The sequence below is a fragment of the Mustelus asterias genome, chromosome 15 (assembly GCF_964213995.1).
Source record: "Mustelus asterias chromosome 15, sMusAst1.hap1.1, whole genome shotgun sequence".
NCBI lineage: Eukaryota > Metazoa > Chordata > Chondrichthyes > Carcharhiniformes > Triakidae > Mustelus > Mustelus asterias.
Genome location: NC_135815.1, coordinates 25,651,992 through 25,673,309, shown reverse-complemented (window position 1 = coordinate 25,673,309; position 21,318 = coordinate 25,651,992). Strand labels below are relative to the sequence as shown.

The following is a 21,318-nucleotide window of genomic DNA, read 5'->3' as shown; positions in this document are numbered from 1 at the left end:
ACCCTCCCGAACATGGTCCAAAGAGTTACTCTGTCAACTTTTAGCTCTCCCTGCAGAGAACCCAGTTTAATTGCCTAGCGAGAGGTAGTGTTTTTCACCTAGCTTTGAACCATTTCTTTGTTGGAAAGATAGTGACAATCTATTTGGTATCATAAAACCACAGAACCTCAACAGTGCAGGAGGCCATTTGGCCCATTGAGTCTGCACAGGATCTCTGACAGAGCATCCCACCTAGGCCCTATCCCAATAACCCCACATATTTATCCCACTAATCTCCCTAACATACACATTTTGGGACACTAAAGGGCAATTTAGCATGGCCAATCCACCTAACCTGCATATCTTTGGACTGTGGGAGGAAACCGGTGCACCTGGAGGAAATCCATGCCGACATGGGGTGAATGTGCAAACTCCACACAGTCACCCAAAGCTGGAATCGAATCTAGGTCCCTAGCCCTGTGAGGCAACAGTGCTAACCACTGTGCCACCGTATTATCAAGCTTCTGGAACTCCATGTTGTGCCCATGTCCAAATCATGCAAACTAAAGATCCTGGAACCCACTTCATAGCAATGTGGTAAACATCCATTGCCTGTACTCTTAGTTTTCTGTCCATCAGCCAGCGCGCGCGCCGCGCCACCCCCCCCCCCCCCCTCCCCTCCCCTCCCCTCCAAACTTACCATCCATCCATTAATCCATGCAAACCTTAAGCAAAACAGTGATCAAACATCACTGCCACTCAGGTATAAAGTAGCTCTGGAAAACTCAAAATGAACTCGAAACATTAACTCTCTTTCTCTCTCCACAGATGCTGCCAGCCCTGCTGAGTTTTCCCAACATTTTACATTTTTATTTCAGATTTCCAGCATCTGCAGTATTTTGCCCGAGATTATGACTTCAGTTTTCGACTTGGCAAAGCTGGGATATTTATAACACTGCTTAAATGAGCTGCAATGTGAGTGTCTTAAGGCTATGACAATGGTCTAAGAGTGATATCATGACATAAGATTAGCCTTTCACTCAACCTGTGTCGCAACAAGAAAAATAGTTCGCCAAACAAACCTGCCAAATCTATAAGGCTAAAACATAAATTAGAGACATAATTCATCGCCTTCAACCTGTCAAATATTAATCTGAAAATGCAAATAAAATCCTAAAACAACAAATAATGTAATAAACGTAATTAAAATAAAAACTATCGAAAACCAAAAGGTTAAACTAGTAGAACAGAATTCTTACCCAACAAGTCCATAACATAGGACTATGAATATTTAAACCATGGAAAAATAGGAATAGATTATTCAGAGAAAATTTTATGGGAAGCATCAAAACTGAAAAACAAACCTTTTGTACAGTACTGTCAAGAATCTCAAAAACCAAAAGCTGTCAATTAGAGAAATGTAGAACATCGATTGTTTAAAAGTTTCCTTTTCATTAAAAGGGAATGAGATGTGTCTAAATTAGTTACATTTTCGTCCAAAAATCAGCTGAAATGGAAAACATTCAGCTCTTTTTTAAGTGAAAATGTCATTGCACACATCGTGTATTTACTTTTCCGTTATTTCCTTCTGAACGATTTTGTTTTAAATTCCATTTGGTTTTTTTTTTAAAAACCCTAGCAAACCTTGTCAAACACAAAAGTCTGGGTAGGTAAGGTACACAAGAGGCCTACAATGACCTTTCTGCCGGCCTCTTGTTCAAGCCTGCTCCTCCAGCTTAAGGGCAACGGATGTCATTTTCAGCAATACTCGGAGGAGCAGCGCGTTTTTAAAAATCAAACTCCTACAGATTTAAAAACAAATAAATCAATCTTCACTGTTTGGAGGGAGGGGGGGCAAAAAAAAACCCAGATTATGGCTGCAGTCGACGGATGATCTGCCGATCCCTGGCTTTGGGGTATGAAAATAGTCAGAGTTATCGCGCACACACACTTTGGGAACAAAAATGTAGCTCAGGCCTTAAGGCCTTGCTTTGAAGCCCCGGCCTCTCGTGGAAGGGAAGGCGGTGGGAGGAGGAGGACACGCTGGAGGAAGAGGATCGGGAGGGGGAGTGGAGATGGGGCAGGGACGGATAGAGATGTGGTGACGGGACACACTCACCGACATGGTGACCCTCCCAGATATTTAAAACCGGGCTACTTACTCCTCTCGTTTTCTCTCCCTCTTGCCTCGTCCCGCTCTTAAGTTCCCGATTTCAGATTTACACTCGAGGTCAGTTTTTTTTAAAAATATTTTTTTTCTTTTCCCACCACCAAGCAAAAAAAACACTTTTTTTTACACTATCTCGCTGCCCGTCAGTGCCTGCAGCTGACAGCGGCGGACATTTTCGGACATTTTAATGACGTCTCAGGCGGACATCAAGAATTATCCCTTTCAAAAAAAACAAGAAGTGCGGGCCGAGAGAAAAAAAAAGAAACAGACGCCACGACCGCTCTCACTCCATGAAGATGGGCGCTCGCGGAGCGGGCGGGCGGGCTCACGCAACTAACAATCTTAGGCCAAAGTTGTGTGGTGTGGGGGGGGAGGGGAAGGGAAGAGGTTGAGAGATTCTATGCGTGTGTGCCTGTGGTGGATTATTTTTCCCCCCCCGCCCGCTTTGGATCGGCCCGATTTCTATCGTAAAACATATAATTTAATTTATTTCAAATCCCGCCTCCTTCGATCACCGCTCGTCCGAAAGTGGGGAAGCGCCTGCGCCGATTGGAACGGACGGCGCGTCAATCCATTGTGACGTCACAGGGATTGGCCCCGCCCAGCCGCCCGCGTTCGGGAAGCAGCTTGTGCCCAGATGTTGCCAGCATGAAGTCACCAGCAGCCAATGGCAGGCCATGATCTCGGGTTGACCACAGCCATCTTCTCCTCTCCCCTGTAGCCTTTCATCTGCTCAAAATCAGGCATTTGCAGAACACCTCAATTATTTTTTCCCCTTTCCCCCCCGCCCAAGTCAAGGCACATTTGATTACGTATTTCTGTCATTCTTTTTATCCCCCCCCCTTCCTGCCTCACATTTATCTCAGAGAGACTTTTGGTGACCACATGCGTGACGTGCTGAGGTTTCTTATTTTAGGTTGTGCTGAAGCAGCCAAGGCAACCAGCAGGGATGAGCTCTCTGAAAGTGAGCGTGTGTTTAACCAAAGTTGCATTGTCAACCATTTCCCAGATTTGCTCGAAATTATCCTTATTTTTCTTAGTGTTGGGGACTAACATTTCATTTCATTTCATTTCTTATTTAGTGAATTTGTTTTAAGGGCCCCAAGAGAATTACTTTACAAACTGTAGCCCGTCAAACGTGGGAACAAGGGGTTTATTCTTTGTCTCAAAGCCTGTATTGAGCACTGGCTAAATGGTCGTAAGAAAAGCACAAGCAATTTCAATCCTGTCTTCACAACATTGCTACAATAGGTACTTTATCATGGAAAGAAGGGGAATCACTTAATAGCAGAATCTAGCTGAGCTTCTCCACAGATGGGGGTAACACAGAGTGGTTCTTTTTTTTTCCAAAAATACATCTGATTCATAAAATCTGTAAAGGTACCTCACAGTACAATTTGAATGTAGCAATTCACATAAGTGCAACACATCAATTTGGTTAAATCCTGTATGTGACATGAATGGATGCCTCACCCACTTACAATGCAATTTGCATTTACATTTTATTAAACATTTCCTGACATGTACAGCCCAAGGCATTTTACGCTGGTTTCAGTCCTTCTGTGTACAATGGCAGGCGTTCCCCATTGAGCATTTATGGTGGCAGCGCCAAGCTTCAGTGTGTCCCTCAACACGCAGCCCTGAACCTTAAGCCAGAGTTCTGAGATAATTGTAGCCCCATGCTACTGCCAACTTTGACTAACTCAAGACAAATTAAAAATCAAACTTGGAATATTTTTGGTCTGCGTGGACAGGCAACAAGTCACATTGTGCTTACCAGCTGAAAATTCTTGTTTAAGTTGGTGAAAGTTACCATTCCTCTGTTATCAACAAAGCATGGAAAATAACTGCCAGGATACAGGACCAAATTAATGACAACAGTTTGCATACAAAAATTCAAGCTTTTGCATTTACTTGTTAGTTATATTCTGTCAGAAACAATCAATAAAATGTGACTCTGTAACTTCTCCATTATCAAGTCATAGGGAGCTGACCTGGTAGTTCTCAACATCGGCTCTGGACCCCATGAAGTCTCATGGTAACAGATCAAATGTAGCCAAGGAAACCTCCTGCTGATACATCACTTGGAGTAAGTATTGAGGGTGGCTAGGACGCAGAATGTACTCTGTTTGGAGGTCTTCAATATCCATCACAAAGAGTGGCTCAGTAGCACAATTATTGACTGAGATGGCTGAGTCCTAAAGGACATAGCTGCTAGATTTGGTCTGCGACAGGTGGAGAGGAAGTCAACAATAGGGAAAAATCTACTTGACCTTATCCTCACCAATTGCTACAGCAGTATCTGTCCATGGCAGTATTGGTAAGAATGGCCACCACAGACCTTGTGGAGTCAGAATTCCAGCTTCACATTGAGAATACCCTCCATTGTGTTGTGTGGCACTACCACCATGCTAAATGAGATAGATTTCAAACAGATTGGGCGTCCAGGATGCACTGTGGGCCATCAGCAACAGAATTGTATACAATCACAATCTAACCTCATAGCCTGGCATATCCCCCTCTCTACCATTACTATTAAGCCAGGGGATCAACCCTAGTTCACTGAAGAATTCAGGAGAGCATACCAGGAGCAATACCAGGCACACCTAAAAATGAGGCGTCAACCTGGTGAAGATACACCATCAAACTATTTGCATGCCAAGCAGTGAAAGCGGTGTTCAATAGTCAGAACAAAGTAATCCCATAACCAATGCATCAGATCTAAGCCATGCAGTCTTGCCACATCCAGTTGTGAATGGTGGTGGACAATTAAACAACTAAGTGGAGGAGGAGGTTCCACAAATATCCTCATCTTTCTCAATGATGGGGGAGCCCAGCATATCAGCACATAAGGCAAGGCTGAAGCATTTACAGCAATTTTCAATCAGAAATGCTTAGTGAATGATCCATCTCGGCCTCCTCCTGAGGTCCCCAGATCACAGATGCCAGTTCTATTCATTCCATGTGATTTCAAGAAACAGCTGAAGGCACTGGATACTGCAAAGGCTGTGGGACCTGACAACATTCCAGCAATAGAACCATAAAAACCCTACAGTGCAGAAAGAGGCCATTTGGCCCATCGAGTCTGCACTGACCACAATCCCACTCAGGCCATACCCCCATATCCCTACATATTTACCCGCTAATTCTCTAACCTACGCATCTCAGGACTCTATGGGGCAATTTTAGCATGGCCAATCAACCTAACCCGCACATCTTTGGATTGTGGGAGGAAACCGGAGAGCACCCGGAGGAAACCCATGTAGACACAAGGAGAATGTGCGAACTCCACACAGACAGTGACCCAAGCTGGGAATCGAACCCAGGTCCCTGGAGCTGTGAAGCAGCAGTGCTAACAACTGTGCTACCATGCCGCCCAGTACCGAATAGTACTGCCCAGTACCGAATAGTACTGAAGACTTGTGTTCCAGAACTGGCTGTGCTCTTAACCATGGTCCTCGGGTTTATTTTAAAACTAATATGTAGAGTATGCTCGATTGTGTTGAGAGGTGCTGTGCTACCACCCCAGTTTCTCAAAATCCATGATGTGAATGATGTGTGGAAGTGAAGGGAACCTAGAAAGCTTGATTGAGAGTCACTATAAGTGCTGATGTTGACCTTCCTCTCAGTAAAAGGGGAAGAGGTTGTGACATTTTACTCCATGTGATCATAGTAGGCCTTGGATGGAAATAGAGACAAGATAGAGGCAATGCTGATAGAAATTTTCCCAATACTGCCCTCCTGCTCATTATTCCGGGATCATCCTGCATTACAAGGATAACACTTCAGCTGCCTTGACCACTTCCCTTCCATCAAGAGCCAAATAGACCTAATTCATCTAAAATGCCCAATACTGCAATCCCAAGATCACATTTTTCTTTATTTTCTCTCCCCTCATACCCTCCTCAAGCTCAGCTTGTCCATGACATCCGCTTCATGCCCTTTTTCCCATTAAACTGCTGACCACCCAACCTCCATTCATGGCCCCATGTTTAGTTGATATTAATGGTTCTCTCTTTCCTAGTCCTGTTCCTCTCTCCTTTAATTCTGCCGTCATCACCCCTCTCAAAAAACCAAGCCTTCACCCCACCATAATTACAAACTACCCTCCCTTCTCCAACCTCTCCAAAATCACTTTGTTGCCTCCTAAATCGGCCCATCTTTGTCCATTTTTAGTCCCTCCAATCAGGTTTCCACCCTGCCACAGTACTGAAATTGCTCCTGTCAAAGTCATAAATGACATTCTCTGCAACTGTGACAAATCCCTCCTTCCCCTTCTCAACCTGTCTGCAACTTTTTACTTGGTTTACCATAACAACCTCCAATGCCACTCCACTTTCATCCAGTTGGATGGGATTGAACTTGCTTGGTTCCTTTCATGACTATCAACTCATAGCCAGGATATAATTTGCATTGTCTTCTCTTCTTGCTCCTGTGCCACTACATATTGGGGAGAATTTTCCTGTCCTGCCCGCCACAGGAATCATAACAGGCAGGGGGCAGACCATGCAAAGGTCTGTTGACCTCGGGCGGGATTCTCATGTCTTGGGGCAAGCACGGCCAGAAAATCCCGCCCATTAACTCTGTTTCTCCACAGATGTTGCCAGGTCTGCCGAGTTTATCCAGCATTTTCTCTTTTTATTAAAGAAGAATGCAGGATGCTGGGAAACATAAGACCAGGCTGTGTCGAGTTTGCACATTCTCCCTGTGTCTGCATGGGTTTCCCCCGGGTGCTCCGGCTTCCTCCCACACTCCAAAGGTGTGCAGGTTAGGTTGATTGGCTATGCTAAATTGCCCCTTAGTGTCAGGGCACTAGCAAGGGTAAATGCGTAGGGTTGTGAGGATAGGACCCGGGCGGGATTGTGGTCGGTGCAGACTCAATGGGCCAAATAGCCTCCTTCTGCACTGTAGGATTCTATGGATTCTATCAGTGTTGGACAGCACTGTGAGGACTTGTTAAAGGATGTGAGTTCAGTTCTACAACACCAACAGAGATACTCAGGGACCAACCCATGTTAGGAATTGTGGATTCAATCGTGCAAGAGATGATATTTTGACAGCCGAATCAACCGTTGTTGAAGATGGATGAAAAGGACAGGAGAACAACTTAAATCTATTTGGGATTGAAAGGGACAGAATGTGAATGCAAAAATCAAGAAAACCCAAAGGTGTGACAGAGGCAAGTTTTGGGTCAATGTCGAAGAATCCCCATGTCTTGTGAGTGCTGGAATTGTGGGAAGAAACATTAATTCCACAAGACAGAATTTTGTCCAGCCTTTGGGAAAATGTTCAATGAGTGCAGAAAAAAATAACTTGTTTTCAGCAAAATACTGTGGGAAAGAACAGTTGCGGTTCACTCTGCAGAATGTGCATTAGCTGTAATACTGTTAGCACATACAATCATATCTGTAGGTGTTAGGTGTAAAGTCCTGCTTCCAGAAGGGACTGTCAGCGTGGCGGTTATGCTTTGGGTCGGCACAGAATGGTATTCTTGCCAGCTCATTTGCAGCCTCTAACAGACATGTGCAAGGTCCAGGTTGTGAAGGACTTTCCAAGGTGTAGTTCTGCACTCCGTTGAGGCCAAGGATTATGATGGTTATAGGTTCAGCCTTGTTAATGCCACTGACTTTTATTATGTGCTCTGGGTTTCTCTCTTGTTGGGACTGGGCATTTCCCTGAGGATATGTGGCTTCCGTGTGAAAGATGTATGAAATGGAAATTGATTAACAGAAACTGACCGATATGAATTGTGAGCTTTCAAGAGCTTAGGTGTATCCACTCTGGATTAACAGTCTTCTGGCGATGTCTACCACTGTCCCCTGTGAAGAATTAGCGATGGTTCCATATACTTGCCCCTTAGCTGCTCCGCCATTGTTGCCTTCTTCCTCCTCCATGTCAAATCCATGAACAGGGACCTGCTCCTGCTGCTTCTCATCTTCCTCATCATCCTTCCCCTCAGATGATGTAGCTATGCGTCCAGCCTCTTCCCCTTCTTTGTACACTCCACAGTGTGCCATATTGTAAAGCATGCAGCACACCACTACTATTAAATAGATCCTTGCAGGGGAATACAGTAAAGCTTCCCCTGAACGGCCAAGGCACCTGAAGCACATTTTGAGATTGCCAATAACCTCCTCTTTTATACTGCACCTCACCACATGGCTGTCGTTATCGTGCTGTTTGGGCTCCATTTATGTCCACCCAAAGAGGGTTTATTAGCCTTGTTCCCGAAAAGCTAACCATAGACCTGTGTCAGTGTGTGAAAAAAACTGACGCAGCTGGGAATTCCTCAGAATAAATGAGTTGTGGCAGTTTGGATGATAGCGTGCACAGACATGCAGGAACACCTTGCTGTGGGCACACACCACCTGCACATTCAAGGAGTAGAAGCATTTTGTGTTCACAAAGGTGTCAGGTTGATGAGTTGCTGCCCTTATGGTGATGTGGGTGCAGTCAAAACCATAGCTCTCTGTGTCTGAGATGCCATATCCGTCAGAAAGGCAGTGTAGACACCCCTCACCCCCCTCCCCAGTTGAGCAAAGAGGGCATTAATGACTGCCTTGTTGCTGTGAGATTCGGCAGATATAACCTGCTGAGCCCCGGAAAGAGTTGGTTGCAGAAACATTCAGAGCCGCAGTGGCCTTGAGAGTCACTGACAGATCATGAGGATAGATTGACTGTGGTTCAAGATCTTGCTGGACCACAGCACATATGTAGGTGACCAATTCCTGGGTTCGATTCCCGGCTCGGGTCACTGTCTGTGTGGAGTTTGCACATTCTCCTCGTGTCTGCGTGGGTTTCCTCCGGGTGCTCCGGTTTCCTCCCACTGTCCAAAGATGTGCGGGTTAGGTTGATTGGCCATGCTAAAATTGCCCCTTAGTGTCCTGAGATGTGTAGGTTAGAGGGATTAGCGGGTAAAATATGTAGGGATATGGGGATAGGGCTTGGGTGGGATTGTGGTCGGTGCAGACTCGATGGGCTGAATGGCCTCTTCCTGCACTGTAGGGTTCCTATGATTTCTATGATAATCTGCATTGGTTCTCAGCCATCTGGAGATTTGACCTCTGCAATTGATAGACCCGTACCTCAAGGTAAAGCCTGGCTGTCCTCCTCCTTCTTCTCCTCCTCCCTGGTGTGTGCTGCACTGCCTTTAACATCTTGCCTGGCCTTCTCCCCCTGGCCTCACACTAAATACACTCATGTTCCCCTATCGCATGAATACATGAAGGTGCTATCCCATTTTGCAACCTCTTTGCCACAATGCACACTGTTACCTTCTCTGGCACACTCTCCTTCCTGCCACCTGGGTGCTCCAGTCAAGAGGGGCAAAACTATCCGCTCTTCTTAGGCCACTGGCACCACTGTCCAACTCCCTTGGGTGTCAGCCGTGCGTCTGCAATTTAATTAGTGGATCTTCTGAGGCACTTGCTCAAATTTTTAAAAGCTATCCAAAAGGGTACCCTATCTCTCCAAAGAACCCCAATAAGCTTAGACCTTCACTTTAAATGTGTAAACCCATGAGTCATCTTTCTGAAACCTGAGTGACAAAAATGGCACCCAACTGAACACAGCTCCACATTTATATGTGTGGCTGCCTCCATTAATCACCATGTCCAAAGTACAACGCCCCCCCACCCCCCTCACCCTGTGACAAGAATGTTGGGTGCCAGTTTTGGGGGGCAGCACTTTTGGATTTGGGGCTCTGGTGCCATTTTAGTTAAGGCACTTCCATGCACACAAAAGTCCAGACCTTTTTTTTTATATTTTGAGGGAAAAAGTGTGTCAAGATGTAAGGTTTGCTATAGGTCCTTGAAATCTGAGTAATCAACCTGGAATTTGTCATGTGACTTGTCGAGAGACACCTTTATGTTTTCTCTCATGCGTGTATGATCAAGTTAGCAGCAACACACTTGCAATTCTTCAAAATGCTGGAAATATTTCATATTTTATGTGTGCAAGTAAGGGGCGGGATTCCCTGATCGCGTCTGTGCCTGCCCTGCCGGGAGCGGAGAATTTGGCATTCCAGCAAAAACTCCATTCACTTTCAGCGGCACTGGAGAATCCCAGCCGCAAATGAGGACGGAGGTTTTCAGCAAAAATGTTCTTACTCTTTATGGTAACTCACTGCTATGCTTATTATTTAAAGAGGTTTTGACACACCTCCCATCTTCCACCTTTCATACACATGTAAAACTCTGTGGCATATGCGGGTGGCACGGTGACACAGTGGTTAGCACTGCTGCCGCACAGTGCCAGGGACTCGGGTTTGATTCCCGGCTTTGGTCACTGTCTGTGTGGAGTTTGCACATTCTCCCTGTGTCTACGTGGGTTTCTTCTGGGTACTCTGGTTTCTTCCCACATTCCAAAGATGTGCGGGTTAGGTGGACTGACTATGCTAAATTGCCCCTCAGTGTCAGGGGGACTAGCTAGCGTAAATTAATGGGGTTGTGGGGATAGACTCTGGATGGGATTGTAGACTCGATGGGCAGAATGGCCTCCTTCTGCACTGCAGGATTCTATGACTCTATGACCCTATGTCCTAACTCACACCAGGTCCTATTTCCCCATGACCCTTGCTCCTTGAATTTAATTTGCGATTCTCTCTACGTTTAACTTACTCCATAACTTCAGGCTTCGCTATCTCTGCAACCTCCTCTAGCCCTACAACCCTTTGAGAACTTCCTTCACCCTATAACCGTGCTATCAGCTTTTTAAAAATTCATTCATGAGGCATAGCTTGCCCATCCCTAGTTGCCTGAGGGTAGTTGAGAGTCAACAACATTGCTGTGGCTCTGGAGTCGCATGTAGGCCAGCCCAGGTAATGACGGCAGATTTCCTTCTAAAGGAAAGGACATGGTGATTAATGATGGCAGATTTTCCTTAAAGGACCAGATGGGTTTTTCCGACAATTGACAATGGTTTTATGGTCATCAGTAGCTTCTTAATTCCAGATTTTTTTTATTGAATTCAAATTCCACCACCTGTCATGGCGGGATTTGAACCCAAGTGCCCAGAACCATGAGCTGGGTTTCTAGATTAATTATCTGGTGATAATACCACTAGGCCACCACCTCTCCAGGCTTAAGGCACTAGAATTCTAAGGCACTATCTAGGCTTAATGCATGAGAATTCATCCCATCCTCTCTCCTCCTTTAGCACACACTTTAATCAACTTTCTGAGCAAACTTTGAGTCATCTATCCTGATAACTCCTTCTTTGAGTTGATGTCAGTTTTTACATTACTGCAAAGCAAGTAAAAGGCAAGTTGTTGGTTGAAAGAGCCAAAGGGTGCAGTGACATTGGCATGGTTACATCATTTGAACACCACTCAGGGATCAGGTTGTGCTATTACCCCACAAAATGACAGCATGAAATGCTTTGGAGAGGTGGATCCTCATCACCTTAAAGTATAAAATGAGTTTAAACAATTCCTTAAAAGCTGGATTTTAAAGTAACTTCTAGAGTTCATAGGCTCATTAGAAAAATAAGTAGAATTTTTACATTTCTTTTGAGAAAATGCCACTCCCATATTTGCTCTCAAAGTATTCAAAATTTGCCATTTAGGTTCAAAGCTGTGTTCGTACATGCAAGCACATGTGCAGAGCTCTCTCCTGGCCATGGGGATGACTTTTCTGTCAGGCAATATCAATCAATTGTTGCTAGCTGAAAATTAATTTTGGAGTTACTGGTCTCTGATTTAGCACTGTATAACTTCATCCTTGCAAGTGTTACTGATCTATTTCCAAGTTTCTCAAGAACTTTTATTATCATGGCAGTGCACATAAAAGCTATTAAAACAGGCTTGCTAATAAAATTTAATGAGTTCTTTCAATAACTCAGATCTTATATCCTGTATGCATAATCATTTCCTGTGCTTGAAATAAGGAAACGAATCACAGGTTATATCCCTAAACAAGCTACTGGAACATTTTACAGCTTATCAGCAGTGAACAGTTAAATAACAAAAATTTTCTTTCACATATCCAAGTACTTCCACATCAAGATCCTCCGCGTGATTTCAAGGCAAATCAGAGGAGGAAGATAAAGAGGAAGTTCACAACACTTTTGGCAAGTGGAAAACATTACATAATTCTGGAGAATCCCCAGCTCCAAGCTTATGGTGGAATTGGATGGCTGCCTAATTAACCTGCTCATTACACTACTCAGAACCCAACATCATGAACTTTGGTGCATGAAACAACATTTGGAAGCATTGTGAACTGCGAGGGGGATACTGTAGAACTCCAAAAGCACGTAGACAAGTTGGTGGAATGGGCGAACAGATAGCAGATGAAGTTTTTTTAAATTCATTCGTGGGACATGGCCAACATTTATTGCCTATGCCTAGCTGCCCAAGGGCAGTCGAGAGTCAACCACATTGCTGAGGCTCTGGAGTCACATGTAGATCAGACCAGGTCAGGACAGCAGATTTCCTTCCCTAAAGTTCATGAGTGAGCCAAATGGGTTTTTCCAACTATCAGCAATGGTCATCAGTAGATTCATAATTCAAGATATATTTTATTGAATTCAAATTCCACCATCTGCTGTGGCAGGATTTGAACCGATGTCCTCAGAACATTAGCTGAGTTCAATGCAGAGAAAAATGAAGTGATTCATTTTGGTAGGAAGAGCATGGAAAGACGAATGAAAATAAAGGATACAATTCTAAAAAGAGTGCAGGAACAGAGGGACCTGGGTATATGTGTGTATAGATCATTGGAGGTGGTAGAACAGGTGGAGAAAACAGTTAATAAAGCACACAGTACCCTAGGCTTTATTAATAGGGGCAGAGAGTACAAAGTAAGGGGGTCATGCTAAATTTAAACATGACACTAGTTAGACCTCAGCTGGAGTGTTGCATCCAATTCTGGGTGCTTTACTTTAGAAAGGATGTGAAAGTATTAGAGAGTGTGCAGAAGAGGTTTACAAGAATGGTTCCAGGGATGAGAAACTTCACTTCTGAAGATAGATTGGAGAGGTTGGGATTCTTTTCCTTGGAGAAAAGGTGGGCAGACAGGACATTTGATATAAGCATTCCAAATCATAAAAGGGCTGGAGGGAGTAGACAGGGGGAAACTGAAAGGGTCAAGAACAAGAGACACAGATTTAAAATAATTGTGAAAATGAGAAAAAGATAAATGAAAAATAACTTTTTCACAGAACGAGTGGTTAGAGTCTGCATTGTCTGGGAGTATGGAGGAGGTAGGTTCAATCGAGGCATTCAAAGGGCATTAGATGATCACTTGAAAATAAACAATCTGTAAGGTTATGGAAATAAAGCAGGGAAATGGCACGAGGTGAAATGCTTATTCAGAGAGCCAGTGCAGAAAAGATAGGCCGAATAGCATCCTTCTGCACTGTAGCAAACCTCTGATCTCTCCTGAGTGCTGTCTGTCTGCTGAATAGAGTCTCTATCACATAACAGCTGAGGTCACTGTTACATCATAGTCTATATCACTTGTTAGTGTATTTATTTTGTTAGCCCATTACACTACACCTTCCCCCAAGACTAATGGGTGAGATTCTCCGGCCTCCCAGCCACATGTTTCCCGCTTGCGGAAGGTGGCGCGTTGTTTGCTCATGGTAGGATTCTCTGGTTGATGCGCGATTAAATCACTCGGGAGGCTGGATCGTACCCGGGAAATAAAGGCTTTTATTACTAACAAGAATGGAGCATACTATATACAATACAATCCCAGACTAAAGGGTCACCAGGCAGTGCAGTGACCTTTATACTCCTCCAGGTAGGCGGAGCCAACTGGAGTGTACCACAGAACAATATCAACAGGTAGAACAGCCCAACCCTAACCCCAACAGTGACGACAGTAACATATCTACAAGTACCCATAGTGCTGACCATCTATGGTTCAGTACTCATAGTGGTAACCAACTATGGTTCACCACATTGGTCCCACCACTGTCCATGGGCATTCCCATTAATGTCACTCCATGCTGGCAGGAAACTCACAGGCGAGGGTGCGCTGCCAGTGGAACCGGAGAATCCCAATATCTACTTCTTTAAAACAATATTAATTATTTGCAAACTATTTAAATTACATTTATTTGCATTACATTGGCTCTACGCCATCCTCCAACCCCCCCCGCTCTCTTCCCTTCCATTTGAGTTACCACTCTACAGGCTCCATGGTGGCCACCTAGGGATTGCAAGTGCAGAGCTTGCGTATTGCAATCTGTGTGGTGGCCAGGGGGTGGGATTTTCTGGCCGCAGTCGCCACGAAAATGGAAAATCCCATTTGAGGTCAACAGACTATTCCATGGTCCGCCATCTCCCGCTATGATTCCCGCGGCAGGCGGAATGGGAAAATTCGCCCAGGGTGTTCAAGATTTCACCCTTTCCTGCTAATTTTCCGGGAGGTGGTTCCTGTCTCTGGGTCTTCCTTTCGTTCACTCTTCTAGGTACTTTTTGTTGCAAAAATATATTCATAAAATATCTGAAAGGACATGATGAACATTTCAAAATGGTAATCACAGAAAGGACAACAATATTCAGGTTTTCTACATAGATCATGTTGCACTCTGAGGTAGTTCAATACAGTCAAAAGAACATTACAGATATTTGAAAAAAGTCATTACAAATGGTGCTAAGGTATTTAAGTTCTCTACACTAGATCAAGTTGCACAGGCAGTGAAAATTGTTCTGAACGCTCCCCCCCCCCCCCACCCCACTTTTCCATCCTGTTGGCGTCACTTTCTCTGTTGGGGAAGTCTCTCCCATCCATCCCTCTTCAGGGGTGTCGCTGCTCCCAGATTCCTGGAGCTGGGATGTGCTGGCCTCTTCACTTTGAGGTCGGAGTTGATATGTGCTGGCTTCCTCATTGTTTCCAATGCTCTAGATCTCGGGTGTCTTCTCCTCCTCCAACTTCCTAGTGTTTTGCAGCCTCTTCTCCAGATGCCTTTGTTCTTCTTCTTCTGAAACGCAGCAGCCCCCGTCACCTGTGTCAGCTGAGAGTGGCCTCTTGTTGCTCAACTGGGAAGTGGCTTGGTCCTTTTCCCCCCATTCCTCTTTCTGCTCTTCTTCACCAGATTGCAATCCGCTGTTTGGGCCTCTGCAGGTTCTCCCTCCATCAATTCAGTCTGCTGTGAATGGGGGATCCGGGGAGCGGTGATGTTGATTGGCCATCTGCTGCCTGACTCTTTCCTTTCCCCTTGACTCCTTCTGATGTCTTCTTTTGTCTCATACTACTGGCTGGAGGCTTCAATGGATGGAAGTTATTAGCACTTGTCTAGATGGTGCTTACCGTCTCTGCATTCATCTTTTCACTCACTTTTTTAGGTGGTAGTTACTGCTTCTGGGTTCTCTTTTCATCCTAAAATATGTCATTTTTGAGTTTATCTATTAATGAATAAATGAGGAAAGGACTTTAATTGATTGTAGCTCACAAAGGACTTTTGAAGTAGAGTCAATACTGTAAAGTAAAAAATGCAACTGCCAGTTTGCGTATAGCAAGATCCAACAGAGAATATGTGATAATGACTAATAGTTTGCTTTGATGACGTTGATTGAGGGATAAATATTGGCCAAGACACCAGGAATAACTATCCTTCTCTTCAAAAATAATGTTGTGGAATCTTGGACATCCACCTGAGAAAGCAATCAGGGCCTTGGTTTAACATCTCATCCGAAAGACAACACCATCGATTGTACAGCATTCCCTCAACACTGCAGTGCATTGTCAGTCTGGATTATTGTGCTCAAGTCTCTGGTATGGGACACAAACTTCTGACAAAGAGACGTGATTGGTACCAAGTGAGTTATGTCAGACACTGGTAGTCACATGGACATGGTGTCACATCTGTGCAATTTCTGTGGCCATGTTAATTATTTATTATTTTAATGATAGAACTCAGGATCAAAACTAATAAGAGCAAGGGAGGCAGGAATTAAACAGAATTTAGAATCATAGAATCCCTACAGTACAGAAGGTCATTCGGCTCATCGAGCTTGTACTGACCACAATCCCACCCAGGCCCTATCCCTGTAACCCCACATATTTATCCTGCTAATCCCCCTGACACTCGGGCCAATCAACCTAACCTGCACATCTTTGGACTGTGGGAGGCAACTGGAGCACCGCGAGGAAACCCATGCAGACACGGGGAGATTGTGCAAACTCCACACAGACAGTGACCCAAGGCCAGAATTGAACCTGGGTCTTTGGCACTGTGAGACAGCAGACTCTGCCACTCACATTTATTCGTACAATAATAATCTGTGCATATACCCATGAATTAATGAAAGAATGAAAAAAACTTAATCTAGTAGACCAACAAATATGAATAACATTGTAAATTCCCCCTTAGAATCATAGAATTGTTACTGTACAGAGGGAAGTCATTTGGCCTGTCACGTTCATGCCTGGGCTCTGCAAGTGCAACTCAGCCAGTCCCACAACATTATGTTTTCCTGTAGCCTTGTCATTTTTCTCTCTTCAGGTAGTTAGCCAATTCCTTTTTCACAGCAATGATTGAATCTGCCTCCACTGTACTCCCAGGCAGTGTATTCCAGATCCCAACTACTCACTGTGTAAAAGAGGTCTTCCTCATATCACCTCTAGTTATTTAGCTAAACACTTTAATTCAGTGTCCTCTGGTTCTCAACCCTTCTGTCCACGGGAACAGTTTCTCTCGCTGCCCACACCCTGATGATTTTGAACATCTCTATCAAATCTCCTCATGTTGTATGTGGAGGGGCAGGGTCGACTGGGCCTGTATTCACTGGAATTTAGAAGAATGAGAGGGGATCTAATCGAAACGTATTAAATTCTGACAGGGCTGAACAGACTTGATGAGGGATGTTATTTCCTCTGGCTGGGGGATGGGGAGGGGGGGGGGTCACAGTCTCAGGATACAGGGTAGGCCACTTAATACTGAGATGAAGAGAAAACTTCTTCGCTCAGAGGGTGGTGGACCAGTGGAATTCTCTATCATAGAAGGTTGTGGAGGCCCAGTCACTGAATATATTTAAGGAGAAAATAGATAGATTTCTGAACACCAGAAGTGTCAAGGGGCTTGGAGAGAGTGCGGGAGTATAACCTTGAGCCATGATCATATTGGAGGATGGAATAGGCTTAAAGGGCTGAATGGCCTACTCTTGCTACCATTTCCAATGTTTGTATGTCTTTATGAGAGATGATGTGGAGATGCCGGCGTTGGACTGGGGTAAGCACAGTAAGAAGTCTCACAACTTTAACCTGGTGTTGTGAGACTTCTTTATGAGAGATGTCAGTGCCAGTGAACAGATTCCATTGTTTTCACATTTTTCACATGCTACAGTGTTTGCACCGAGTACTTCCATGTCAGGTACAGCATAGATTAAATGCAGAGCAAAGTTTCCCCTCTGTCCCAATAATATGCCTTGGTCAATATCTCAGAGAATACTCGTTCAGTGTTTTCTATTTTCCACAACAACTACCTTTGTCACTCCACTGAACGAGACAGTCGACCTGGTGCCAAAATGGAAAACAATTTTCCTCATACCTAGGGGAGGTCAAGGTAGTTAATTACCCAAACCTCTTCAGGCAGGATTCTCATTGATAGAAAAATGTTAGCAATTGAGCTGGATTGGAACCAAATTCATGAATGGGAAAGGGCAATATATTAATCCACTGTGCTCTCAGTTTGTTTAACTTGGTATATTCCATTGCAGTGGATTCACCAGAAGAAATGCTTCCTTTTACAACACATCGTCAGGGAAAATTATCATAAAGAAACGACTATTATTATAATAAGCCTATTACTGGAACATAATTGTGTTGCCAACTATTACTGTGTAGAAGTATTCTTTTTCAGAGGTAGTAATCTCCAGCTACTCCCAGTGCCAGGCACTAATGAGTACAGAAATAGGATCTTGCAGACAGATGTGTGGCTGCAAAGATGGTGTAGGAGGGAGGGCGTTAGATTCCTGGGGCTTTTTTTTGTGGGGGGGGGAGGTGGGACATGTAAAAGCCATACAAGGTTGCACTCCCACAGAGCTGGGGAGGTTTGCTTGTGCTGTTGGAGAGGATTTAAGCGAGCTTGTCAGGGGGTGTAAACCTGGATGCAGAATCAAAAAAGAGAGAGCAAAACTGTAAGCAGAAAGCAAAAAATTAATAATCAAGTGTGGAAGACAGAGGATACAAGGAGTAAGGCAGATGAGCTGAGGGCACAGATAGACATTTTGAAAGTATGGTACCATAGTTATCACTGAAACGTGGATTAAAGTAGGGCAGAATGGCAGCAGGGTTTTCTGATAGGTTAGAGAGGAGTATAAAAATGGAGAGGGGGGGGGGGTGATAAAGAAACCATTACAAACATGAGGAGGGATGATATTCCAGAAAGATGACAAAATGAGGCCGTATGTGTTGAACTACAGAACACAAAAGAAGCAGCCACATTGCTGATCATATATTAGAAACCCCATACAGTCAGAGGAAGATAGAAAGCAAACATGTCAGCAAATTTCTGAAAAGTGCAGAAATGATAAGCAAGTTAAAGTAGGGGTTTTCAAATCCCCTCATCAACTGGGATGGCAATAGTGCAAAAGGCATGGAGGGTGCAGAATTCTTCAATTGCATTCAGAAGATCCTTTTGAGCCAGTCTATACCAAGTTTAACATGAAATAGGGCAATAAAATGAAGCAAAATGCTGCAGAAATATAAATAGAAAGCACTGGAAAATCTCAGCAGGTCTGGCAGCATCTGTGGAGAGAGAAACAGAGTTAACATTTTGAGTCCAACGTGACTCTTGGAATTGAAGTTATATAAAAGGCAGGGCAGTTCTGGACTTGGTTTTCGGTCATAAAGTTGGGGAAGGGGAAGGGATATCAATGGGAGAACATTCTGGAGGTGATCATAATCCAGATAGATATAGTGTAGTTACGGAAAAGGACAAAGATTGACCAAGAGAAGCAGTTCTCAATTGGGGAATTGTCAGTTTTACAACACCAAGATGTGCTCAGCAAAAATGGACTACTTGAAGAGGAATCAGTGTCAGAGCAGTGGGAGGCATTCAAGGAGGAAATTGTGAAGATTCAGCATAAACATCTTCCCACAAAGAAAAAGGATGGGACTCCCAAACCTAGGATGTCAAAGAACATCCAGGGTATCATAAGGCAAAAAAGAGAAGCTTTTATCAGAGTTCATTGCTGAAGAAAGCCGAGCAGTGCATACAAAGTGGAGGAGTGAACTTACAAAAGAAATTAGGAAAGCAAAGAGAGTGCATGGAAAAATATTGGCAAGAAAAATAAAGGAAAATCCAAAGAAGTTTTATAAATACATAAAAAGCAAGAGGATAAGAAAGAGTAGGGCCTATTAGAGATCATACTTGTGGAAGCAAAAGACGTGAGCATGGTTCTTCATGGATACTTTGCACATGTTTTCAGCTGCTTCATCAATAACCTTCTTTCCATCATAAGGTCAGAAGTGGGGATGTTCGCCAATGGTTGCACAATGTTCAGCATCATTCACAACTCCTCAGACACTGAAGCAGTCAATGTCCAAATGCCGCAAGATCTGAACAATATCCAGGCTTGGGCTGACAAGTAGCAAGCAACATTCACTCCACACAAATGCAAGACAGTGACTATGTCCAGTAAGGGAGAATCTAACCATCGCCCCTTGATATTCAGTGGCATTACCATTGCTGAATCTCCCAGTTAAACAACCTGGGGGTTCCCATTGACCAGAAACTGAACTGAATTAGCCATACAAATACTATGATTACAAGAGCAGGTCAAAGGCTAGGAAGTCTGTGACGAATAATTTATCTCCTGACTCCCCAAAGCCTGTTTACCATCTGCAAGGCAGAAGTCAGGAGTGAGATGGAATACTTGCTTGGATAAGTGCAGCTCCATCCAACAACACTGAAAGAGTTCAACACCATCCAGGACAAAGCAGCCTGCTTGATTGGCATTCCTTCCACAAACATTCGTTCCCTCCACCACTGATGAACAATGGCAGCAGTGTGTACCATCTACGAGATGCACTGCTGGAACTCACCAAGGCTTCGTAGGCAGTACCTCCCAAACCACAACCGCTATCATTTAGAAGGACAAGGACAGCAGATACCTAGGAGCACCACCACCTGGAGGTTCCCCTCCAAGTCACTCACCATCCTGATTTGGAAATATATCACCGTTTCTTCATTATCGCTGGATCAAAATCCTGGAACTTCCTTTTTAACTGCACTGTGGGCATTCCTACACCTAGGGGACTGCAGCAATAAAGAAGGCAGCTCGCCACCACCTTCTCAAGGGAAATAAGGGACGGGCAATAAACGCTGGCCAAGTCTGCGAAGTCCACATCCCGCAAATGAAAATGAAGAGGGGGAAATGTTGCAGGCACTGTAATTGAAGAGGAAAAATGTTAAATATTGATAGGGATAAGAATCGTGAGAGAGCTCAACTTAAGGGATTTAACATTTTCAAAAGTGGATACATTGTAGGAAATGCAACTCAGGCTGTTAAAAGAAGCAAAGGCTTTGAACATCATTTTACAATTTTCTCTGGTCTGACTACAGGTACGGTGACAGAGGACTGGGGGATTGCTAACACTGTACCATTGTTTAATCAGGGAGTAGAGACTGAATAATTAGATTTCCAGTCAGCCTAACCTTGGCAATGGGCAAATTATTGTAAAAAGAATTCTGAAGAGCAGTATTGTCGTTTAGGAAGGTACAGATCAATCAAAAACAGTCAGCATAAATGTTAAGGGAAGGTCCTGTCTGACAAACCTGATTGAATTTTTAAAGGAGATTGAGAATGGGGGTAGTGTGTTTGCTATATATGGATTTTAACGCGGCTTTTGACGAGGTCCCACGTGGCAGACTGGTCAAAATGAAAAGCCCAAAAGATCCAAGTAAAGTGGAAAGATGGACCCAAAATTAGTTCAGTGGCTGGAAACAAAGGGTAATGGCTGACTGGTACTTTTGTAATTAAAAGGCTGTTTGGGCGACACTGTGCTGCCTCACAGTGCCAGGGACCCGGGTTCGATTCCCGGCTTGGGTCAATGTCTGTGCGGAGTCTGCACGTTCTCCCCGTGTCTGCATGGGTTTCCTCTGGGTGCTCCAGTTTCCTCCCACAGTCCGAAAGATGTGTTGGTTAGCTGGATTGGCCATGAAAAATTGCCCCTTAGTGTCAGGGGGATTAGCAGGATAAATATGTGGGGTTACAT

The 21,318-nt window shown here is 44.2% G+C and overlaps 1 protein-coding gene across 6 annotated transcripts in view; it reads right to left on the bottom strand.

The window, feature by feature from the left end:
• Positions 1–2,508, bottom strand: part of ppm1ba (protein phosphatase, Mg2+/Mn2+ dependent, 1Ba) — a 124,572-nt gene extending 122,064 nt beyond the window's left edge. For 2 of the 6 annotated variants that reach the window (XR_013499620.1, XR_013499621.1), the window contains exon 1: positions 2,142–2,508. The gene's annotated coding sequence lies outside the window, so the exon portion shown is untranslated. The remainder of the gene's footprint in view (positions 1–2,141) is intronic. The other 4 variants (XM_078229668.1, XM_078229669.1, XM_078229670.1 and 1 more) reach the window with 3 other exon arrangements.
• Positions 2,509–21,318: the final 18,810 nt, after the last annotated feature.